At 44.5% G+C, this 26,573-nt stretch overlaps 1 long non-coding RNA gene across 1 annotated transcript in view; it reads left to right on the top strand.

The window, feature by feature from the left end:
• The first annotated feature begins 788 nt into the window (after window positions 1-788).
• The window catches only part of LOC137381200 (uncharacterized), a 493,787-nt gene continuing 468,002 nt past the window's right edge, over window positions 789-26,573 (top strand). Inside the window, exon 1 of the long non-coding RNA XR_010977115.1 lies at window positions 789-851. This is a non-coding gene — a long non-coding RNA (uncharacterized lncRNA). The remainder of the gene's footprint in view (window positions 852-26,573) is intronic.

The following is a 26,573-nucleotide window of genomic DNA, read 5'->3' as shown; positions in this document are numbered from 1 at the left end:
ATAAAGTAACATGCACAGAATAATGGACATATTAAACAAGATAGTGACAGGCCTAGGACACAAGCCACAATCACTAATCATAGGCTTGTGGATATAGAATAAAACCCACAATCATATCCCAGTAACTGAGAGATACATAGTAAAATCCACATTCATATGTCAGGAACAGAAAGGGAAAGTTAAAAACTTGCTGACAAATCTGACACAGACAGCAAAGACTGTGTACATGAGGACATTTAACAACCGGGAGCTGAAACTCTGGGACAGGCTCTATTGTCACTGTGTTTGTGTGTCCGGTATAATCGCGGCAGCTCCGTGTCTCTCTTGTTTCGAATGAAACGATGAAGATCGCCACTCGTTATTACTCACATTGACCGCGGGTTTCACTCTGGTTAGACAAACCTTTGCTGGCTGAAATGAATTCTACACGGCCCCAGCAAACACACCGACTTCCTCCTTCCTCCCATGTTTCTGTCGGATTGTTTTGAGAGGAGGGTCTCAATAATAACAAACACCCTGCAGGGAGAGACGGCAATTTGAACATCTATATGGGATCAGCTCCCAGCTTTCTAGGTTATAGATTCCCTCCACCCCTCCCCACCCTCCTTCCACCCTAAACCCATGTTCAGTTTCATTGTTCACACATTGATGAGGGTGAAATGGGGAAAGTTCCCATTGCGTTTTGTTGCAGAGATCTGCGCACGCGCGATATAGCCCCGCCCACGCTGACGTCATGGTGAGGTGAAGAGCACATGCGCTCCCCTTCCCCCAACAGTGTCTCTGAGCGTCATTCAGTGAGTGAGCGGAAGATTGTTTCAATCAGCTGCGAATGGAGACATCCGGGTCCCGGGGTAAGTGAACAAACAACATCTGCTTCCAGCAGCAACACCAGGTTTGGGAGCGAGTCTGCAGATGTGTTCAGAGATTAACATTGAATAGCGGGAAGTTCAGCGGGAGTCGGGGACTGTGTGGAATGTCCACTGGAGGCCTGGATACCCGAGTCCAACCCGAGAGGGATCCGAGCACATGCGTCGGCCTCGGCTCGGGCCCAGCTTGCGGCTCCGGCTTTCGGGCTCGGGTCCAGTTCGGGTCAGGTCGGACACACTCGGTCAGTCTCTGCTGGTCAGTATTGAAATTAAAAAAAACTGACCGGAGCTGGGAATCCGGGTCGGAGCTGAGTCTGCGCAGTGAGCCGGTGCCGTCACTTTGCCCTCATCACGCATGCGCTGCAGCTTCTTGCAGGTTGGGTGTCAGGAGGGGAAGTGAAGGGATGGTCGGGTCGGGCTCGGGTCCGCTGTGGTTCGGTCAGGTACTGTGTGTGTGCAGACTAGAGTCCTGACAGTGAACGGGTTATTTTTTAATATAAATACTGCATATTTTATAATCATTTTGTAATAATTAATCATTCAGAACATTCCTGCTCTTTGCATCTCAGCTGCTCACTGGGTAAACTTGCAGCAAGTATTTCAACCAGGAAAGCAGGAGTCCAGGTAATGTATAATGATATTTAGTGAGCTTTCAGGCAATTGCTGTGTTTATTTTAAGCAATACAGATACTGGTACAGTGTGGCACAACTCCATGGGTTTCTGTTCAACTCATGACCAAACAATCACTGACTTTGTGGCTCCAATCTTCATCTTTTTAAACAACCTTTCAAGTCCGATTAATACTGCGTTTGTCCGAACCGAGCCCAAGAGCTCGAACCGGAAGAGTGACCAACCCAAACCTGACACATGTCGTCAGATCCTGTTGGGTTCGGGTCTGGTAGCAGGCCTTTAGCAGGTACTGGTCCTGGGACATGGAGTGAGTCAGGAGAAGAGAGAGGTATTTCTCAGGCAGTGTCTGGACAGGTTGAGAGAGACAGAATGAGAAGAACTCATTATTGAAAATCATTGCTGCTTTCTGTCTCCAAACTGTAATGAATGTTCCCAGTTCAGATCCAGAGTCTCTCTGTTCATTGTTATTGGACAGTGAACAGCAGAAAGAAACGGCTGCACGATAACGATGCGGCGGTTTTTTAAAGATCAGGTGAGAAGTTTAAGGGCACATTTTAAACAGTGTCTGCTTGTTTTCCCTTCAACAATAGGACGTGGAAGTCGAAATCTGACTTAAAGCCTGGCTGCCTGACCCAAACACGATTACACCCGACTACATGTGTCCAAAGGTGATTTTACACTACAGTACACTATGGATGTAAAACAAATGCTGTCTACTGGAGAATGTTTAGTATTGGAAAGTCCTGTAGCTGGAAAATGTAAATCTTCCGTGTGGGAACATTTCAATGTTGTTGCTTTCCGCAATAGTAAAAGTTCAAGTGGATTTGTACAATGTAAATCTTGCAAACTTCTACTAAAATATCACAGCAAAAAGACAGGAAATTCATCTTTGCAGCGGCACACTGTAAAAGGATGTACTCGACCCACAGCAGGGCCAAGTCGGTCAGACTTAACTTCCTTTGTACGGACAAGAAAAAAAACATACCCACTCACAAGAAATCAGAAAATATAGACAAATGCGTGAGTATCTGTTGCAAAGATATTCGATCTTTCCAAACTGTCTCTGGTGAAGGGTTTGTTGAGCCAGCACAAGAGCTTATCAATGTGGGTGCGACATACGGTCAAGTAGAGAGGGAGCTCCCTCCACCTTATACATAGAGAGGGAGCTCCCTCCACTTTATACATAGAGAGGGAGCCCCTTCCAATTTATACATAGGGAGCGATCTCCCTCCACTTTATACGTAGAAAGGGAGCTCCCTCCACTTTATACATAGAGAGGGAGCTCCCTCCACTTTATGCATAGAGAGGGAGCTCCGTCCACTTTATACATGGAGAGGGAGCTCCCTCCACTTTATACATAGAGAGGGAGCTCCGTCCAATTAATACATAGAGAGGGAGCTCCCTCCACTTTATACATAGAGAGGGAACTCCCTCCACTTTATACGTAGAAAGGGAGCTCCCTCCACTTTATACATAGAGAGGGAACTCCGTCCACTTTATACATCGACAGGGAGTGCCGTCCCGTTTATATGTTGAGGGGGAGCTCCCTCTAATTTATACACCTGCCATGGTGGAATTTGAGCCTCTGTCCCAAGCCATTAGGTTGGGCCTCTGGATTACTTGACTAGTGATATTATCACTATGCGACTGCTTCCTTAATGGATATGTACTGCGTCCGTCCCCTAATATCACTCGCAGTAGTTTTTAGGCTGTAGCTCTCAACATGGTCCCGATGCAGAGACTCAAAGTTCACATTTTAACTGGGAAAAGGCAAGAACAGAGTGAAACGGTATTGCTTTTGTCCCTGGATTCAGTGTCCAGTGCAGACAGATCAGTTACATTTACAATGGAAACGCCAGCAGTGAACAAGGTCAAGACAATAATATGGAAAATATAAATTACGCCACTAGTAATTGTAGCAGCCATGCTGCATGAGTGCAGATTTCAGGTTTATTCCCGAGACAGGTCTTCCTCAGAAAATTTCATTGACATTGAATTGATTGTGTTTTATCTACCACATTATTTCCATCAGAGTCAAAGCTGCTGATGTAATGTGTTTGTTCAGGTGAGTGTAACTATTAGCAATGATCAGGGGTATAACGGTGTCAGTGGAGACGTATCCCCTGTATAAATCAGGACCCATTGGAATGGATCAGCTCAGAGTGCCTGGTGGAGCTGTGGATTCCAGGCTAATAGAAGTCCCTGCTTCTCACAGAAATGGGATATCCAGTAATGCATCAGATAGAAGACATTTACTATCCTGTACTTGCAGCAATTGGAGTTCCTGGTAAGCAAGCATCTCAGATGTTAATGGTGTAAATCGATGTTAACTGTGCTGCTGTACTGGGTATTACTTCCCTCTGTGTGTGTGTTACACAGCTGCCTGTTCTTTTCCAGCAATTTACTGATGGAATCTTCTCATTGTCTACTCTTTCAGGAACTGCATTAAGTATTTAATGGTATTGTTTTAAGTAACTGTGGCATTGTTACTTGATTATTCTGTGTTTTGAATGCATTGGAATGAGATGTTTCAGTGAGGATCAATAATCAGACCATCAGGAGTTTCTAACATTTTTATGATGTGGATCTCACCGGTCCTGGAATATTTTGATGATTTTTTTTTCAGTGATTGATAATGAGACATCCCACAGTCTCAGTGTTACAAGGGGACAGAACAATGTTCTCCCTCGCCAATAACATGTCTCAGTTTAACTGGGATTTCAATGTATTTAATGATTATCACTGTTATTAAATATGCTTTCATTCCTTGTGTGTCTGACTCTGCTTCACACACCTGGCTACTGAACTGCGTTTGCTGCTGACACTTTCACTTCTCCTTCTCTGCTTCACTGTGGACCTTCACTGTCACTGGACTACATTGTAAAATAGCATGTATTGATGTGATGTTTGAGTGGTTATCACGCTATCAGTTGGAATCAAGAGTCTTTCCATTTATCTGTAGATTATCAGCCTTCGCAATCAAACAATCCCACAATCTAACAGATTACTTTATAATTCCAGGACAAGGAATTTCTATGATTGTGACATTTGGCTGGAAGGAGCTTTCGATCCTGTTTATTCCATGTATTGTAGATGAAGTGAAGAGTGTAGGTGAACAGGTGGAGACTTGAGTGGTCTGCAGATACATTACATTATTCACAGAGGTTTCACCATTGAACAAACTTACTCAGAGAATAGAATCATTAAACCTGGGGCTGGTGTACAGAACACAGATGCAGAATGTTATGAATAAATCATATGTGAAAAGCAGCATTCAGCAACAATTTACAGGGTGTGAGTACTCCAGAGAGATAGTGAAGGAGAAATGGTGCAGGGAGAACGAAACCGAGGGAAAATGAAAAGCAGAAGGAAAGAGAAAGTGAAAGAAGCAGCAGTGTGAATAATTTACTATCGTAAAGTGCTGGAATGTGCAGAACGATTAGTGAGAGAAACTGTGAGTTGAACTTGTCTGTTGTCAGATTGTGTTCATTTTCCTGTTGGACTTGATGCTCTGTGTTGATTTTTGTCAGGTCCTCATTTTGTTTTGTCGCAAGTTCCTATTCCTTACTTAGTGACTGAATAAACAGAATAGAATCAGTTCATCACTGATGGTAATTCATTATTTAAATACTGCACTTTAAAATCTCTGTGACTGCTGAATTCAATAAAGAGCGAGGCTGATATCAGAAATATATTTACATTTATATTTAATAGCCTGTACAAACTAAATATAATGACTATATAGTATAAACAATGAACGGTTCTGCAACACCAAGAACCACAGGGATTATTGTTTGAATGTATGAATTGAGTTGTATTACTGGGATCTATAGATTAGATTTCCTCTAACACTCTGCTGCAGTCTCTCCCTGTGAATCTCAGCCTCTCCTCTCACTGTATTGAATCCTCAGTCTCCTCATCCATTGCTTCAGTTTATCCACTTTCCCAAACCATCTGCTCCAGTCTCCCCTCCTGCTCCAACATCTCCTTTCCCTGGAATTTAGAAGGTTATGGGATGATTTGATGAATGTTTTCAAGATAATCAGGGAAACTGAACGGGTGGACCGAGAGTAACAATTCCCACTTGCTGCGGAGTCAGGGGCTTGGGGGCATAGTCTAAAAATCTAAACGCAGTCTAAAAACCTTTCAGGAGTGAAATGAAGAAACACTTCAACACACCAGGTGTGTTATCAGTTTGGAACTCTCTTCCACAATCAGCAATTGATGCTGAGGCACTTGTTAGTTTTTAAATCTGAGTTTGATAGATTTTTGTTAACTAAAGGTATTAAGGGGCAAAGATAGGTACATGGAGTAAGATCAAACATCAGCCACGAGCTCGTTGAATGACAGAAGAGGGTTGAGCGGCCACATGGCCTCCTCCTCTTCCTATGTCCAATGACAAATATCTTGCTATCACTCTCTGTGTCTTGGTCTGTGTCTCTCTCTTTGTCTCTCTTTCTGTCTATCTGTCTGTCTCTCTCTCTCCTCTCTCAAATATCTGTGGAAATGCACAAACATTAGTCAGCCATTTTAGGCTGGTTCTCGGTGGCCATTTTATGTTACCACAACACTGGGACATTTATGCCAGAGATATAATTCAATTTTATATCCCATTCTTGGGTGCACAATCTTAAATCGAAATGAACACACTCAACAATCACTTTTCACACTCATTCAATTCCAAACAACTTAATAGACTCATGCTTTCAACATTAAAGCCAGGCAACAAAGAGTTAACGACAGTCATTTGTACAGAACACAAGCTGTACAGCCCAGACATTCAATTCATTCGTGGACGCTTCCAACATTCACACATTCGAATCAAAGACACAGTAACTTGCTTTTCCTCTAACACATAGTCTTTAATTTCACTCTGCCATAAACTTAGTGAATGTTTTTTTTCTTTTTGTCACCACTCCCTTTGTTTTGTGGCAGGGTCGTGGGGATTCCAAACTGAGTCAATCATCTTTCCTATTCACTTTTTGTGTTTCTCTGCCAGGTGGCATGTAAGGGACCCCTCCGGTCCCCACTCGTGCTCCATCTTTTCACGGGCCATGCTTGGGTAGGATTAGAACCGTTAGAATCTACTCTCAGAGGTCCGCCTTCAAACTAGCGCAACTTGTATTAGACCGTCTCCTGGCTAACTGTCGGATCACAAGTCTGTCAGTATTTCACACAACAAGATTATGATATATATATACGCATACATATATTCCAAACCCTTCTCGACAGTGCCTACGTATCTTAACGAACTACCTACCACCGTTTGATCATTGGTCAGATCCTGTTCACAAGCTTGGCATTCATCGGTCGCGAAACACCACCCGACCCCGGAATAAGCTTTAAAGATACTCACCCGGTATTCCTGAGGGCATCAAGTGACTGCCGAATCCTGTTCTCAAGTTCGGGATCAGGCTCCAGCCAACTCCCCCTTGGCCCCTTTGTTTACCCCGCCCACTTGATCCTGGCCGTCACGTGGGAATCAGTCCTCTTAATTCAGGCTCAGGCTGGGTGATTGGGATATCGGGGTCGCAGAAGAGTTGATTACACCTTATCCTGCCGACTACGCCAATTGTTAGCGGGAATGAATCTAGAAGAATCACTCGACACTCAGGTCTGCTCCAATGTCAAACAGTTTATTTAGTTACGCCAGCGGGGAGCAGGTCACTGGGCTGTCCAGATGCCTCTCCACCGAACAAAGGAAAATCATCAATACTTATACATTTTCAAACAGTTACTCAGCCCATTCTGGCTGGACATGGTCCAATCACAACGATTATAGATCATAGACATAGATTATTAGAGCCAATAGAAGTAGTCACGAGGCATGGAGGGGCTGCACCACCGGCCAATAGACAGATAGGGGATTACTCATGATGTTTTCCATGTACGCTCACCATCTTAGCTTGACCTCGTTACAGGCTGGTACCTTTGTCAACATTCCACAAGGACATCTGCTTTCCATTTAATGAGTCTTTGTTTGAATTTATGTTTACTCAGCTCCTGTGTGGAATGTGGTCAAGTTGGCTAAGCCCCATGATGCCTGGCAACCTCTTCATTGTTCACGAAGATTATACATTACTGGTTACTCAAAGAACATTTAAACAGCATGATATTTCCTGCAGTTGCCTCTATGCTTGTGAATACCCTACAACAATATCTTCATAGGGAGAGTCACTGAGTGGGTCTTTTATTATAGTATCTCCACAGGGAGAGTGACTGAGTGGTATGTTATAGTAGTATCTCCACAGGGAGATTACTGAGTATTTCTGTTATTCTAGTGTCTCCACAGGGAGATTCACTGAGTGGGTCTGTTATGATAGTATCTCCACAGGGAGAGTCACTGAGTTGATCTGTATTACAGTATCTCCACAGGGAGAGTCACCTTGTGTATCTGTTATTATAGTATCTCAACAGACAGAGTCACTGAGTGGGTCTGTTCTAACAGAATCTCCACAGGGAGAGTCACTGAGTGGGTGTGTTATTACAGGATCTCCACAAGGAGAGTCACTGAGTGGTGCTGTTAATATCATATCTCCACATGGACAGTCACTGAGTGTTTCTGTTATTAGAGTATCTCCACAGGCAGAGTCACTGAGTGGGTCCGTTATTATCGTATCTCCACAGGGAGAGTCACTGAGTGGTTCTGATATTATAGTACTTCTCAAGGGAGAGTTACAGAGTGGTTCTGTTATTATCATATCTCCATAGGGACAGTCACTGAGTGTTTCTGTTATTGGAGTATCTCCACAGGGAGAGTCACTGAGTGTTTCTGTTATTAGAGTATCTCCACAGGGAGAGTCACTGAGTGGGTCTATTATTATAATATCTCCACAGGGAGAGTCACTGAGTGGGTCTGTTATTACAGTATCTCCACAGGGGAAGTCACTGAGCGGGGCTGTGATTATAGTACCTCGACAGGGAGAGTCACTGAGTTGATCTGTTATTATAGTATCTCCACAGGGAGAGTCACTGAGTGGGTCCGTTATTATCGTATCTCCACAGGGAGAGTCACTGAGTGGTTCTGATATTATAGTACTTCTCAAGGGAGAGTTACAGAGTGGTTCTGTTATTATCATATCTCCATAGGGACAGTCACTGAGTGTTTCTGTTATTAGAGTATCTCCGCAGGGAGAGTCACTGAGTGTTTCTATTATTGGAGTATCTCCACAGGGAGAGTCACTGAGTGTTTCTGTTATTAGAGTATCTCCACAGGGAGAGTCACTGAGTGGGTCTATTATTATAATATCTCCACAGGGAGAGTCACTGAGTGGGTCTGTTATTACAGTATCTCCACAGGGGAAGTCACTGAGCGGGGCTGTGATTATAGTACCTCGACAGGGAGAGTCACTGAGTTGATCTGTTATTATAGTATCTCCACAGGGAGAGTCACTGAGTGTGTCTGTTATTAAAATATTTCCACAGGAAGAGTCACTGAGTGTGTCTGTTATTATAGTGTCTCCACAGGAAGAGTCACTGAGTGTGTCTGTTATTATAGTATCTCCACAGGAAGAGTCACTGAGTATGTCTGTTATTAAAGTATTTCCACAGGGAGAGTTCCGGATTGGTTCTGTTATTATAATATTTCTGACGGGGGAGTGACTGAGTGGGTCTGATATCAAAGTATCTCCACTGGGGAAGACACTGAATTTGTCTGTTATTATAGTATCGACACCGGGAGAGTCACTGAGTGGGTCTGTTATTATAGTATCTCCACAAAGAGTCACTGAGTGGGTCTGTTGTTGTAGAATCTCCACAGGGAGAGTCACTGAGTGGGTCTGTTATTGTAGTCTCTCCACAGGGAGAGTCACTGACTGGGTCTGTTATTAGAGGATTTCCACAGGGAGAGTGACTGAGTGGGTCTGTTCTAACAGAATCTCCACAGGGAGAGTCACTGAGTGGTTCTGTTATTGAAGTATCTCCACAGGGAGAGTCACTGAGTGTGTCTGTTATTAGAGTATCTCCAGAGGGAGAGTCACTGCGTGGGTCTGTTATTATAGTATCCCCACAGGGAGAGTCACTTGAGGGTCTGTTGTTGAAGTATCTCCACATGAGTGTCACTGAGTGGGTCTTTCATTATAGTATCTCCACAGGGAGAGTCACTGAGTGGGTATGTTATTATAGTATTTCTCAAGGGGGAGTTACGGAGTAGTTCTGCTATTATAATATTTCTAAAGGGAGAGTGACTGAGTTGGTTTGGTATTGTAGTATCTCCACAGGGAGAGTCACTGAGTGGGTCTGTTATTATTGTATCTCCACAGGGAGAGTCACTGAGTGGGTCTGTTATTATAGTGTCTCCTCAGGGAGAGTCACTGAAAGGGTCTGTTCTTATAGTATCTCCACGGGGAGAGTCACTGAGTGGGTCTGTTATTATAATATTTCCACAGAGAGCGTCTCTGATTGGGTCTGTTGTTGTAGTATCTCCACAGGGAGAGTCACTGAGTGGGTCTGTTATTGTAGTATATCCACAGGGAGAGTCACTGAGTGGGTCTGTTATTATAGTATCTCCGCAGGGAGAGTCACTGATTGGGTCTGTTATTACAGCATTTCCAGAGGAAGAGTCACTGAGTGTGTCTGTTATTATAGTATCTCCACAGGAAGAGTCACTGAGTGTGTCTGTTATTAAAGTATTTCCACAGGAAGAGTCACTGAGTGTGTCTGTTATTATAGTATCTCCACAGGAAGAGTCACTGAGTGTGTCTGTTATTATAGTATCTCCACAGGAAGAGTCACTGAGTGTGTCTGTTATTATAGTTTCTCCACAGGGAGAGTCACTGAGTGGGTCTGTTGTTGTAGTATCTCCACAGGGAGAGTCACTGAGTGGGTCTGTTATTATAGTTTCTCCACAGGGAGAGTCACTGAGTGGGTCTGTTATTGTTGTATCTCCACAGGGAGAGTCACTGAGTGTGTCTGTTATTATAGTATCTCCACAGGAAGAGTCACTGAGTGTGTCTGTTATTATAGTATCTCCACAGGAAGAGTCACTGAGTGTGTCTGTTATTAAAGTATTTCCACTGGAAGAGTCACTGAATGTGTCTGTTATTATAGTATCTCCACAGGAAGAGTCACTGAGTGTGTCTGTTATTAAAGTATTTCCACTGGAAGAGTCACTGAGTGTGTCTGTTATTAAAGTATTTCCACAGGGAGAGTTACGGAGTGGTTCTGTTATTATAATATTTCTGACGGGGGAGTGACTGAGTGGGTCTGATATCACAGAATCTCCACAGGGAGAGTCACTGAGTGGGTCTGTTATTATAGTACCTCCGCAGGGAGAGTAACTGAGTGGGTCTGTTAATGTAATATCTCCACAGTGAGAGGAATTGAGTGGGTCTGTTTTATTGTAGCTCCACTGGGAGAGAGAATGATTGGTCTGTTATTCTGATATCTCCATAGGGAGAGTGAATGAGTGGGTCTGTTATCACAGTATCTCCGAGGGGACGTCACTGAGTGGATCTGTTATAGTAGTATCTAAACAGGGAGAGTCACTGAGTGGGTCTGTTATTGCAGTATTTCCGCAGGGAGAGTCACTGAGTGTTTCTGTTATTATAGTATTTCTGCAGGGAGAGTGACTGAGTGGGTCTGTTATAATAGTATTTCCACAGGGATAGTCACTGAGTGGGTCTGTTATGATAGTATCTCCACAGGGAGAGTCACTGAGGGGTTCTGTTCGTATAGGATTTCGATAGGGAGAGTGAATGATTTGGTCTGTTATTAATATATCTCCACAGGAATGGTCACTGAGTGGGTCAGTTATCGTAATATCTCCACAGGGAGAGTCACTGAGTGGGAATGTTATTATCGTATCACCGCAGGGAGAGTCACTGAGTGGGTCTGTTTTTATAGTATTTCCACAGGGAGAGTCACTGATTGTCTCTGTTGTTGTTGTATTTCCAAAGGGATAGTCACTGAGTGGGTCTGTTATTACAGAACCTCCACAGGGAGAGTCACTGAGTGGGTCTGTTATTGCAGGATTTCCACATGGAGAGTCACTGAGTGGGTCTGTTATTAAAGTATCTCCACAGGGATTGTCACTGAGTGGGTCTGTTATTATAGTATCTCCACAGGGAGAGCTACTGAGTGGGTCTGTTATTACAGTACCTCAACAGGGGGAGTCACGGAGTGGGTCTGTTGTTATAATATCTCCACAGGGAGAGTCACTGAGTGTTTCTGTTATTATAGTATCTCCACAAGGAGAGTCACTGAGTGGGTCTGTTATTGCAGGATTTCCACATGGAGAGTGACTGAGTATGTTTGTTATTACACAATTTCCACCGGGACTGTCACTGAGTGGGTCTGTTATTATAATATCTCCACTGGGAGAGTGAATGAGTCGGGCTGTTATTATCGTATCTCCACAGGGAGAGTCAACTTGTTTATCTGTTATTATAATATTTCCACAAGGAGAGTCACTGAGTGGGTCTGTGATTCTAGTATCTCTTTAGGGAGAGTGACTGAGTCGATCTGTTATTACAGAATCTCCACAGTGAAAGTCTCTGAGTGGCTCTTTTATTATAGTATCTCAACAGGGAGAGTCACTGTGTGCGTCTTTTATTACAGTATTTCCGCAGGGTGAGTGACTGAGTGGGTCTGTTATTGCAGAATCTCCAAAGGGAGAGTCACTGAGTGGGTCTGTTATTATAATATCTCCAGAGGGAGAGTCACGGAGTGGGTCTGTTATTCTCGTATCTCCAGAGGGAGATTCACTGAGTGGGTCTGTTATTACAGAATCTCCACAGGGAAAGTCACTGATTGGGGCTTTTCTTATAGACTCTCCACAGTGAGAGTCACTGAGTGGGTTTTATTTTTAGAATTAGAACATTACAGCGCAGTACAGTCCCTTCGGCCCTCGATATTGCGCCGACCTGGGAATCCATCAGACCTACACTATTCCATTTTCATCCATATGTCTATCCAATGACCACTTATATGCCCTTAAAGTTGGCGAGTCTACTGCTGTTGCAGGCAGGGCGTTCCACGCCCTTACTACTCTGAGTAAAGAAACTACCTCTGACATCTGTCCTATATCTATCACCCCTCAACTTTAAGCTCTGTCCCCTCGTGTTTGCCATCACCATCCGAGGAAAAAGACTCTCACTATCCACCCTATCTAACCCTCTGATTATCTTATATGTCTCTATTAAGTCACCTCTCCTCCTCCTTCTCTCCAACGAAAACAACCTCAAGTCCCTCAGCCTTTCCTCGTAAGACCTTCCCTCCATACCAGGCAACATCCTAGTAAATCTCCTCTGCACCCTTTCCATAGCTTCCACATCCTTCCTATACTGCAGTGACCAGAACTGCACGCAATACTCCAGGTGCGGTCTCACCAGAGTATTGAACAGCTGCAGCATGACATCGTGGCTCCGAAACTCGATCCCCCTACTAATAAACACTAACACACCATATGCCTTCTTAACAGCCCTATTAACCTGGGTAGCAACCTTCAGCGATTTATGCACCTGGACACCAAGATCTCTCTGTTCATCTACACTACCAAGAATATTCCCATTAGCCCAGTACTCTGCATTCCTGTTACTCCTTCCAAAGTGAATCACCTCACACTTTTCCGCATTAAACTCCATTTGCCATCTCTCAGCCCAGCTCTGCAGACTTTCTGTGTCCCTCTGTGCCCTACAACAACCTTCGGCACTATCCACAACTCCACCGAACTTAGTGTCATCCGTAACTTTACTAACCCACCCTTCTACACCCTCTTCCAGGTCATTTATAAAAATGAAAAACAGCAGTGGCCCCAAAACAGATCCTTGCGGTACACCACTAGTAACTAAACTCCAGGATGAACATTTGCCATCAACCACCACACTCTGCCTTCTTTCAGCTAGCCAATTTCTGATCCAAAGCTCTAAATCACCTTCAACCCCATACTTCCTTATTTTCTGCAATAGCCTACAATGGGGAACCTTATCAAACGCCTTACTGAAATCCATATACACCACATCCACTGCTTGACCCTCATCCACCTGTTTGGTCACCTTCTCGAAAAACTCAATAAGGTTTGTGAGGCACGACCTACCCGTCACAAAACCGTGCTGACTATCGCTAATGAACTTATTCTTATATAATAACCTTTTCCAACATTTTACCCACAACCGAAGTAAGGCTTACAGGTCTATAATTACCAGGGCTGTCTGTACTCCTCTTCTTGAACAAGGGGACAACATTTGCTATCCTCCAGTCTTCCAGCACTATTCCTGTCGACAATGACGACATAAAGATCAAGGACAAAGGCTCTGCAATCTCCTCCCTAGCTTCCCAGAGAATCCTAGAATAAATCCCATCTGGCCCAGGGGACTTATCTATTTTCACACTTTCCAAAATTGATAACACCTCCTCCTTGTGAACCTCAATCCCATCTAGCCTAGTAGTCTGAATCTCAGTATTCTCCTCGACAACATTTTCTTTCTCTACTGTAAATACTGACGAAAAATATTCATTTAACGCTTCCACTATCACCTCTGATTCCACACACAACTTCCCACTACTATCCTTGATTGGCCCTAATCTAACTCTAGTCATTCTTTTATTCCTGATATACCTATGGAAAGCGTTTGGGTTTTCCCTGATCCTATCCGCCAATGACTTCTCGTGTCCTCTCCTTGCTCTTCTTAGCTCTCCCTTTATATCCTTCCTGGCTAGCTTGTAACTCTCAAGCGCCCTAACTGAGCATTCACGTCTCATCCCAACATAAGCCTTCTTCTTCCTCTTGACAAGCGCTTCAACTTCTTTAGTAAACCACGGCTCCCTGGCTCGACAACTTCCTCCCTGCCTCACAGGTACATACTTATCAAGGACACGCAGTAGCTGCTCTTTGAATAAGCTCCACATTTCGATTGTTCCCATCCCCTGCAGTTTCCTTCCCCATCCTACGCATCCTCAATCTTGCCTAATCGCATCATAATTTCCTTTCCCCCAGCTATATTTCTTGCCCTGCGGAATATACCTGTCCCTGCCCATCGCTGAGGTAAACCTAACCGAATTGTGATCACTATCACCAAAGTGCTCACCTACATCTAAATCTAACACCTGGCTGGGTTCATTACCCAGTACCAAATCCAATGTGGCATCGCCCCTGGTTGGCTTGTCTATCTACTGTGTCAGAAAACCCTCCTGCACACACTGGACAAAAACTGACCCATCTAAAGTACTCGAACTGTAGTATTTCCAGTCGATATATGGAAAGTTAAAGACCCCCATAACAACTACCCTGTCACTCTCGCCCCTGTCGAGAATCATCTTCGCTATCCTTTCCTCTACATCTCTGGAACCATTTGGAGGTCTATAAAAGGCTCCCAACAGGGTGATCTCACCTCTCCTGTTTCTAACCTTGGCCCATACTACCTCAGTAGACGAGTCCTCAAACGTCCTTTCTGTCGCTGTAATACTCTCCTTGATTAACAATGCCACCACCCCCCCCCCCTTTTACCATCTTCTCTGTTCTTACTGAAACATCTGAATCCCGGAACCTGCAATATCCATTCCTGCCCCTGCTCTACCCATGTCTCCGAAATGGCCACTACATCGAGATCCCAGGTACCAGCCCATGCTGCAAGCTCACCCACCTTATTCCGGATGCTCCTGGCGTTGAAGTAGACACACTTTAAACCAGGTTCTTGCTTGCCAGTGCCCTCTTGCGTCCTTGTAACCTTATCCCTGACCTCACTACTCTCAACATCCTGTACACTGGAACCACAATTTAGGTTCCCATTCCCTTGCTGAATTAGCTTAAACCCCCACGAAGAGCACGAGCAAATCTCCCCCCCCCCCCCACCCCCAGGATATTGGTACCCCTCTGGTTCAGGTGAAGACCATCCTGTTTATAGAGGTCCCACCTACCCCAGAAAGAGCCCCAGTTATCCAGGAAACCAAAACACTCCCTCCTGCACCATCCCTGCAGCCACGTGTTCAACTCCTCTCTCTCCCTATTCCTCGCTTCGCTAGCACGTGGCACGGGCAACAACCCAGAGATAACAACTCTGTTTGTTCTCGCTCTAAGCTTCCAACCTAGCTCCCTGAATTTCTGTCTTAAATCCCCATCTCTCTTTCTACCTATGTCGTTGGTGCCTATGTGGACCACGACTTGGGGCTGCTCCCCCTCCCCTTAAGGATCCCAAAAACACGATCCGAGACATCACGAACCCTGGCACCTGGGAGGCAACATACCAACCGTGAGTCTCTCTCGTTCCCACAGAACCTCCTATCTGTTGCCCTAACTATGGAGTCCCCAATGACAAATGCTCTGCTCCTCTTCCCCTTCTGAGCAACAGGGACAGACTCTGTGCCAGATACCTGTATCCCAGTGCTTACCCCTGGTAAGTCGTCCCCCGCAAAAGTATCCAAAACGGTATACCTGTTGTTGAAGGAAACGGCCACAGGGGATCCCTGCACTGCCTGCTGGTTCCCTCTCCTTCCCCTGACGGTAACCCATCTACCTACTTCTTTTACCTGAGGTGTGACTACCTCCCCATAACTCCTCTCAATAATCCCCTCCGCCTCCTGAATGATCCGAAGTTCATCCAGCTCCAGTTCCCTAACGCGGTTCTCGAGGAGCTGGAGTTGGGTGCACTTCCCGACGATGCAGTCAGCAGGGACACTCTTGGCGAACCTTACCTCCCACATTCTGCAGGAGGAACATACAACTGCATTAACTTCCATTCCCTCTATTCTAAATTCCCAACAAATCTCCTGAAAAACCAAAAAAATAAAAATGTCAGAACTTGTTAGGTTAGCAATCCAACGGACAGAGTTTCTTAAATAAAAAGCTTACGTTATCAACACAAGAGAGTCCTCTTTTTTTTGCTTAGAGGAGGAGGGTGGGTGGGAGACACTACACGAGTAGTGTCTCGGGTACAGCCAGCAACCAAATATATAGTTTTCAATTACCCAGCAGTCCCCTGGTCCTCCGAAAACAAAAGGGAATTAACTTCTAAACTTCAACTGAAATTGACTTCCCAGCTGTTAGCTCACTCTCGCACCTCCGCTACAGTCAAGCTGCAGTCACCAAAACTAAAAGAAAGAGATTTTAAACCACCCAAATATATAGTTTTTACTTACCCAGCAGTGCCCTGGTCCTCCGAAAACAGAAGGGAATTAACTTCTAAACCTCAACTGAAATTGACTTCCCAGCTGTTAGCTCGCTCTCGCACCTCCACTACAGTCAAGCTGCTGTCAACAAAACTATAAGAAAGAAATTTTAAACCACCCAATTATATCGTTTTTACTTACCAAGCAGTGCCCTGATCCTCCGAAAACAAAAGGGAATTAACTTCTAAACCTCCACTGAAATTGACTTCCTAGCTGTTAGCTCGCTTTCGCACCTCCGCTACAGTCAAGCTGCAGTCACCAAAACTAAAAGAAAGAGATTTTAAACCACCCAAATGTATAGGTTTTACTTACCAGCAGTCCCCTGGTCCTCCAAAAAGAAAAGGGAATTAACTTCTAAACCTCCACTGAAATTGACTTCCCAGCTGTTAGCTCACTCTCGCCCCTCCGCTACAGTCAAGCTGCAGTCACCAAAACTAAAAGAAAGAGATTTTAAACCACCCAAATGTATAGGTTTTACTTACCAGCAGTCCCCTGGTCCTCCAAAAAGAAAAAGGAATTAACTTCTAAACCTCCACTGAAATTGACTTCCCAGCTGTTAGCTCGCTCTCGCACCTCCGCTACAGTCAAGCTGCAGTCTCCAAAACTAAAAGAAAGAGATATTAAACCACCCAAATATATAGTTTTTACTTATCCAGCAGTCCCCTGGTCCTCCGAAAACAAAAGGGAATTAACTTCTAAACCTCCACTGAAATTGACTTCCCAGCTGTTAGCTCGCTCTCGCACCTCCGCTACAGTCATGCTGCAGTCACCAAAACTAAAAGAAAGAGATTTTAAACCACCCAAATATATAGTTTTTACTTACCCAGCAGTCCCCTGGTCCTCTGAAAACAAAACGGAATTAACCTCTAAACCTCCACTGAAATTGACTTCCCAGCTGTTAGCTCGCTCTTGCACCTCCGCTACAGTCAAGCTGCAGTCACCAAAACTAAAAGAAAGAGATTTTAAACCACCGAAATATCTAGTTTTTACTTACCCAGCACTCCCCTGGTCCTCCGATAACAAAAGGGAATTAACTTCTGAACCTTCACTGAAATTGACTTCCCAGCTGTTAGCTCGCTCTCGCACATCCGCTTCAGTCAAGCTGCAGTCACCAAAACTAAAAGAAAGAGATTTTAAACCACCCAAATATATAGTTTTTACTTACCCAGCAGTCCCCTGGTCCTCCGAAAACGAAAGGGAATTAACTTTTAAACTTCCACTGAAATTGACTTCCCAGCTGTTATCTCACTCTCGCACCTCCGCTACAGTCAAGCTGCAGTCACCAAAACTAAAAGAAAGAGATTTTAAACCACCCAAAAATATATAGTTTTTACTTACCCAGCAGTCCCCTGGTCCTCCAAAAACGAAAGGGAATTAACTTTTAAACTTCCACTGAAATTGACTTCCTAGCTGTTAGCTCGCTCTCGCACCTCCGCTACAGTCAAGCTGCAGTCACCAAAACTAAAAGAAAGAGATTTTAAACCACCCAAATGTATAGGTTTTACTTACCAGCAGTCCCCTGGTCCTCCAAAAAGAAAAGGGAATTAACTTCTAAACCTCCACTGAAATTGACTTCCCAGCTGTTAGCTCACTCTCGCACCTCCGCTACAGTCAAGCTGCAGTCACCAAAACTAAAAGAAAGAGATTTTAAACCACCCAAATATATAGTTTTTACTTACCCAGCAGTCCCCTGGTCCTCCGAAAACAAAAGGGAATTAACTTCGAAACCTCCACTGAAATTGACTTCCCAGCTGTTAGCTCGCTCTCGCACCTCCGCTACAGTCATGCTGCAGTCACCAAAACTAAAAGAAAGAGGTTTTAAACCACCCAAATATATAGTTTTTACTTACCCAGCAGTCCCCTGGTCCTCTGAAAACAAAACGGAATTAACCTCTAAACCTCCACTGAAATTGACTTCCCAGCTGTTAGCTCGCTCTTGCACCTCCGCTACAGTCAAGCTGCAGTCACCAAAACTAAAAGAAAGTGATTTTAAACCACCGAAATATATAGTTTTTACTTACCCAGCACTCCCCTGGTCCTCCGATAACAAAAGGGAATTAACTTCTGAACCTTCACTGAAATTGACTTCCCAGCTGTTAGCTCGCTCTCGCACATCCGCTTCAGTCAAGCTGCAGTCACCAAAACTAAAAGAAAGAGATTTTAAACCACCCAAATATATAGTTTTTACTTACCCAGCAGTCCCCTGGTCCTCCGAAAACGAAAGGGAATTAACTTTTAAACTTCCACTGAAATTGACTTCCCAGCTGTTATCTCACTCTCGCACCTCCGCTACAGTCAAGCTGCAGTCACCAAAACTAAAAGAAAGAGATTTTAAACCACCCAAATATATAGTTTTTACTTACCCAGCAGTCCCCTGGTCCTCCAAAAACGAAAGGGAATTAACTTCCAAATCTCCACTGAAATTGACTTCCCAGCTGTTAGCTCACTCTCGCACCTCCGCTACATTCAAGCTGCAGTCACCAAAACTAAAAGAATGAGATTTTAAACCACCCAAATATATAGTTTTAACTTCCCAGCACTCCCCTGGTTCTCCGAAAACAAAAGAGAATTAACTTCTAAACTTCAACTGAAATTGACTTCCCAGCTGTTAGCTCGCTCTTGCACCTCCGCTACAGTCAAGCTGCAGTCACCAAAACTAAAAGAAAGAGATTTTAAACCAACCCAAGTATATAGTTTTTACTTCCCCAGCAGTCCCCTGGTCCTCTGAAAGCAAAAGGGAATTAACTTCTAAACTTCCACTGGAATTGACTTCCCAGCTGTTAGCTCGCTCTGGCACCTCCGCTACAGTCAAGCTGCAGTCACCAAAACTAAAAGAAAGAGATTTCAAACCACCCAAATATATAGTTTTTACTTACCCAGCAGTCCTCTGGTCCTCCGAAAACAAAAGGGAATTAACTTCTAAACTTCCACAGAAATTGACTTCCCAGCTGTTAGCTTGCTCTCGCACCTCCGCTACAGTCAAGCTGCAGTCACCAAAACTAAAAGAAAGAGAATTTAAACCACCCAAATATATAGTTATTACAGTATTTCCACAGGGAGAGTGACTAAGTGCGTCTTTTACGATGGTATCTCAACAGGGAGAGTGACTGAGCGGGTCTGTTATTATTATGTCCTTCAGGGAGAGTCACTGAGTGGGTCTGTTTTTATAATATCTCCACAGGGAGAGTCAGTGAGTGGGACTGTTATTATAGTATCTCCACAGGGAGAGTCACTGAGTGGGTCTCTTATTATAGTATGTCCACAGGGAGAGTCACTGAGTGGGTCTGTTATTATAGTATCTCCACAGGGAGAGGCATTGAGTGGTTCTGTTATTATGGTATCGACATAGAGAGAGTCACTGAGTGGGTCTGTTATTATAGTATCTCCACAGGGAGAGTCACTGAGTGGGTCTGTTATTATAATATCTCCACATTGAGAGTCACTGAATGGGACTGTTATTGTAATATTTCCACAGGGAGAGTTACCTTGTGTATCTGTTATTATAGTATCTCAACAGGGAGAGTCACTGAGTGGGTCTGTCATTACAGGATTTCCACAGGGAGTGTGACTGAGTGGGGCTTTTATTACAGAATCTCCACAGGGAGAGTCACTGAGTGGGTCTGTCATTATAGTATCTCCACAGGGAGAGTCACTGAGTGGGTCTGTTATGACACAATCTCCACAGGGAGAGTCACTGAGTGGGTCTATTATTATAATATCTCCACTGGGAGAGTCACTGAGTGGGGCTGTTGTTACAGAATCTCCACAGTAAGAGACACTGAGTGGGTCTGTTATTATTATATCTCCACAGGGAGTGTCACCTTGTCAATCTTGTATTATAGTAACTGCACAGTGAGAGTCGCTGTGTGTTTCTGTTATTATAGTATCTCCACAAGGAGAGTCACTAAGTGGGTCTGTGATTCGAGTATCTCGACAGGGAGAGTCACTGAGTGGGTCTGTTATTGCAGTATTTCCACAGGGTGAGTGACTGAGTGGGTCTGTTATTGCAGAATCTCCAAAGGGCGAGTCACTGAGTGGGTCTGATAATACAGGATTTCCACAGAGAGATTGACTGAACGTGTATGTTATTACAGAATCTCCATAGGGAGAGTCACTGAGCGGGTCTGTTATTATATTATCTCCACAGGGAGAGTCACTGAGTAGGTCTGTTATTATAGTATCTCCACAAGGAGAGTCACTGAGTGGGTCTGATATTACAGGATTTCCACAGGTAGAGTGACTGAGTGGGTATGTTGTTACAGAATCTCCACAGGGAGAGTCACTGAGTGGGTCTGCATTTTAGTATCTCCACTGGGAGAGTAACTGAGCGGGGCTGTTATTATGGCATCTCCACAGGGAGATTCAGTGAGTGTGTCTGTTATTATAGTATCTCCAAAGGGAGATTCACTGAGTGGGTCTGTTATTATAATATCTCCACAGGGAGAGTCAATGCGTGGGTCTGTTATTATAGTATCTCGACTGGGAGAGTCACTGAGTGGGTCTGTTATTGCAGTATTTCCACAGGGTGAGTGACTGAGTGGGTCTATTATTGCAGAATCTCCAAAGGGAGAGTCACTGAGTGGGTCTGATATTACAGGATTTCCACAGGTAGAGTGACTGAGTGGCTCTGTTGTTGCAGTATCACCACAGGGAGAGTCACTGAGTGGGTCTAGTATTATAATATCTCCACTGGGAGAGTCACTGAGTGGGGCTGTTATTACAGAATCTCCACAGTGAGTGTCACTGAGTGGGTCTGTTATTATTATATCTCCACAGGGAGTGTCACCTTGTCAATCTTGTATTATAGTAACAGCACAGGGAGAGTCGCTGTGTGTTTCTGTCATTATATTATCTCCACAAGGAGTATCACTGAGTGGGTCTGTGATTCGAGTATCTCCACAGGGGAGTCACTGAGTGGATCGGTGATTATAATATCTCCACAGGGAGGGTCACTGAGTGGGTCTGTCATTGTAGTACCTCCACAGGGGGAGTCACTGAGTGGGTCTGTTATTATAGTATCTCGACAGGGAGAGTCACTGAGTGGGTCTGTTATTGCAGTATTTCCACAGGGTGAGAGACTGAGTGGGTCTGTTATTGCAGAATCTCCAAAGGGAGAGTCACTGAGTGGGTCTGATATTACAGGATTTCCACAGGTAGAGTTACTGAGTGTGTATGTTATTACAGAATCACCACAGGGAGAGTCACTGAGTGGGTCTGTTATTATATTATCTCCACAGGGAGAGTCACTGAGTTGGTCTGTTATTATAGTATCTCCACAAGGAGAGTCACTGAGTGCGTCTGTGATTCGAGTATCTCCACAGGGGAGTCACTGAGTTGATCTCTGATAATATTATCTCCACAGGGAGGGTCACTGAGTGGGTCTGTTATTATAGTATCTCCACAGGGAGAGTCACTGAGTGGGTCTGCATTATTGTATCTCCATGGGGAGAGTACCTGAGCTGGGCTGTTATTTTTGCATCTCCACAGGGAGAGTCACTGAGTGGGTCTGTTATTATATTATCTCCACAGGGAGAGAAACTGAGTAGGTCTGTTATTATAGTATCTCCACAAGGAGAGTCACTGAGTGGGTCTGTGATTCGAGTATCTCCACAGGGGAGTCACTGAGTTGATCTCTGATAATATTATCTCCACAGGGAGGGTCACTGACTGGGTCTGTTATTATCATACCTCCACAGGGGGAGTCACTGAGTGGGTCTGTTGTTATAGTATCTCCACAGGGATAGTCACTGAGTGGGTCTGTTATTGCAGTACTTCCACAGGGTGAGTGACTGCGTGGGTGTGTTATTGCAGAATCTGCAAAAGGGAGAGTCACTGAGTGGGTCTGATATTGCAGGATTTCCACAGGTAGAGTGACAGAGTAGGTATGTTGTTACAGAATCTCCACAGGGAGAGTCACTGAGTGGGTCTGCATTTTAGTATCTCCACTGGGTGAGTAACTGAGCGGGGCTGTTATTATGGCATCTCCACAGGGAGATTCACTGAGTGGTTCTGTTATTATAGAATCTCCAAAGGGCGATTCACTGAGTGGGTCTGTTATTATAATATCTCCACAGGGAGAGTCAATGCGTGTGTCTGTTATTATAGTATCACGACAGGGGGAGTCACTGAGTGGGTCTGTTATTGCAGTATTTCCACAGGGTGAGTGACTGAGTGGGTCTGTTATTGCAGAATCTCCAAAGGGAGAGACACTGAGTGGGTCTGATATTACAGGATTTCCACAGGTGTAGTGACTGAGTGGGTCTGTTGTGGCAGTATCTCCACAGGGAGAGACACTGAGTTGATCTGTGATTCTAGTATCTCCACAGGGAAGTTACTGAGTGGGTCTGTTATTATAGTATCTCCACAGGGAGGGTCACCCAGTGGTTCTGTTATAATAGTATCTCCGCAGGGAGAGTGACTGAGTGGGTCTCTTATTATGGTATCTCCACAGGGAGAGTCACTGAGTGGGTCTGTTATTACAGTTTTTCCACAGGTTGAGTGACTGAGTGGGTCTGTTATTACAGTATCTCCACAGGGAGAGTCACTGACTGGGTCTGTTATTATAGTATCACAAAAAGGAGAGTCACTGAGTGGGACTGTTGTTGTAGTATTTGCTGAGGGAGACTCACTGAGTGGGTCTGTTATTATAGTATCTCCACTGGGAGATTCACTGAATGTGTCTGTTATTATAGTACCTCCACAGGTCGAGTCGCGGGCTGTTCTGTTATTATAGTTTCTCCAAAAAGAGAGTCACTTAGTGGGACTGTTGTTGTAGTATTTGCTGAGGGAGACTCACTGAGTGGGTCTGTTATTATAGTATCTCCGCAGGGAGAGTCACTGAGTGTGTCTGTTATTCTCGTATCTCCACAGGGAGAGCCACCTTGTGTACCTGTTATGATAGTATCTCCACAGGGAGAGTCACTGAGTGGGTCTGTTATTATAATATCTCCACAGGGAGAGTCAATGCGTGGGTCTGTTATTATAGTATCTCCACAGGGAGAGTCACTGAGTGGGTCTGTGATTCTAGTATCGCCACAGGGAAGTGACTGAGTGGGTCTGTTATTATAGTATCTCCACAGGGAGAGTCACCCAGTGGTTCTGTTGTGATAGTATCTCCACAGGGAGAGTGACTGAGTGGGTCTCTTATTATTGTATCTCCACAGGGAGAGTCACTGAGTGGGTCTGTTATTGCAGAATCTCCAAAGGGAGAGTCACTGAGTGGGTCCGTTAATACTGCATTTCCTCTGGGAGAGTGACTGAGTGAGGCTGTTATTATAGTATCTCCACAGGGAGAGTGACTGAGTGGGTCTCTTATTATGGTATCTCCACAGGGAGAGTCACTGTGTGGGTCTGTTATTACAGTTTTTCTACAGGTTGAGTGACTGAGTGGGTCTGTTATTATTGTATCTCTACAGCGAGAGTCACTGAGAGGGTCTGTTATTACAGTATCTCCACAGGGAGTCACTGAGTGGGTCTGTTATTACAGTTTTTCCACAGGTTGAGTGACTGAGTGGGTCTGTTATTATTGTATCTCTACAGCGAGAGTCACTGAGAGGGTCTGTTATTATAGTATCTCCACAGGGAGTCACTGAGTGGTCCCGTTATTATACTATTTCCACAGGGAGAGTGACTGAGTTGGTCTGCTGCTGTAGAATCTACACAGGGACAGTCACCTTCTGTATCTGTTATTGTAGTATCTCCACAGGGAGAGTCACTGAGTGGGTCTGTTATTATAGTATCTCCACAGGGGAGTCACTGAGTTGATCTGTTATTAGAGTATCTCCACTGGGAGAGTGACTGAGTCGATCTGTTATTATAGTATCTCCACAGGGAGTGTCACTGAGAGGGTCTGTTCTTATACTATCTCCACAGGGAGTAACTGAGTGGTCCAGTTAATATAATATCTCAACAGGGAGAGTCGCTCAGTGTGTCTCTTATTATAATATCTCCACAGGGAGAGTCGCTGACTGTGTCTGTTATTATTGTATTTCCACAGCGAGAGTGACTGAGTGGGGCTTTTATTACAGAATCTCCACAGGAAGAGTCAATGAGCGGGTCAGTTATTCCAGTGTCTCCACAGGGAGAGTAACTGAGTGGGTCTGTTATTACATAATTTTCACAGCAAGAGTGACTGAGTGGGGCTTTTATTACAGAATCTCCACAGGAAGAGTCAATGAGCGGGTCAGTTATTACAGTGTCTCCACAGGGAGAATAACTGAGTGGGTCTGTTATTTTGGTATCTCCACAGGGAGAGTCACCTTGTGTATATGTTATTTTTGCATCTCCACAGGGAGAGTCACTGAGTGGGTCTGTTATTATAATATCTCCACTGGGAGTGTCACGGAGTTCGTCTGTTATTATCGTAACTCCACTTGGAGACTCACTTAGTGGGTCTGTTATTATAGTATCTCCACAGGGAGAGTCACTGAGTGTGTCTGTTATTACAGAATCTCCACAGGGAGAGTCTCTGAGTGGGTCTGTTATTATTGTATCTCCACAGGGAGATTCACTGAGTTGGTCTGTTATTATGGACTATCCAGAGGGAGAGTCACTGAGTGGGTCTGTTATTATGGAATATGCAGAGGGAGAGTCACTGAGTGGGTCTGTTATTATGGAATATGCAGAGGGAGAGTCACTGAGTGGGTCTGTTATTATCGTATCTGCACAGGGAGAGTCACTGAGTTGGTCTGTTATTATCGAATCTACACAAGGACAGTCACTGACTGGATCTGTTGTTGTCGTATCTCCACAGGGTCATTCACTGAGCGGGTCTGATATTAAAGTATATCCACGAGGGAAGTCACTGAGTCGGTCTGATATTTTTGTATCTCCACAGAGAGAGTCACTGAGTGGGTCTGATATTACAGGATTTCCGCAGGTAGAGTGACTGAGTGGGTCTGTTATTACAGAATCTCCACAGGGAGAGTCACTGAGTGGGTCTGCATTATAGTATCTCCACAGGGAGAGTAACTGAGCGGGGCTGTTATTATAGCATCTCCACTTTGACAGTCACTGTGTGGCTCTGTTATTATAGTATCTCCAAAGGGAGAGTCACTGAGTGGGTCTGTTATTATAATATCTGCACAGGGACAGTCGCTGATTGGGTCTGTTATTATAGTATCTCCACTTTGAGAGTCACTGAGTGGGACTGTTATCACAGGATTTCCACACGGAGAGTTACCTTGTGTCTCTGTTATTACTTAATCGTTACAGTGAGAGTCACTGAGTGGGTCTGGTATTACAGGATTTTCACAGGGAGAGTGACTGAGTGGCTCTGTTATTATAGTATCTCCACAGGGAGAGTGACTGAGTGGGTCTGTTATTGTTGTATCTCCACAGGGAGAGTCACTGAGTGGGTCTGTTATTATAGTGTCTCCACAGGGAGAGTCACTGAGTGGGTCTGTTATTGTTGTATCTCCACAGGGAGAGTCACTGAGTGGGTCTGTTATTATAGTATCTCCACAGGGAGAGTCACTGAGTGGGTCTGTTATTATAGTATCTCCACAGGGAGAGATACTTTGTGTATCTGATATTATAGTATCTCCCCAGGGAGAGTACTGAGTGGATCTCTTATTACAGGATTTCCACAGGGACAGTTACTGAGTGGTGCTTTTAGTTAAGAATATCCACAAGGAGAGTCACTGAGTGGCTCTGTTATTATATTATCTCCACAGGAAGAGTGACTGAGTGGTTCTGTTATTCTAGTGTCTCCACAGGGAGAGTCACTGAGTGGGTCTGTTATTGCTGTATCTCCACAGGGAGAGTGTTATTATAGTATCTCCACAGGGAGAGTCACTGAGTGGGTCTGTTATTATAGTATCTCCACAGGGAGAGTACTGAGTGGATCTCTTATTACAGGATTTCCACAGGGACAGTTACTGAGTGGTGCTTTTAGTTAAGAATATCCACAAGGAGAGTCACTGAGTGGCTCTGTTATTATATTATCTCCACAGGAAGAGTGACTGAGTGGTTCT

This window comes from Heterodontus francisci, chromosome 21 (genome assembly GCF_036365525.1).
Source record: "Heterodontus francisci isolate sHetFra1 chromosome 21, sHetFra1.hap1, whole genome shotgun sequence".
In the NCBI taxonomy this organism is placed as follows: Eukaryota; Metazoa; Chordata; class Chondrichthyes; order Heterodontiformes; family Heterodontidae; genus Heterodontus; species Heterodontus francisci.
This window is presented reverse-complemented; position numbering and strand designations above follow the sequence as displayed.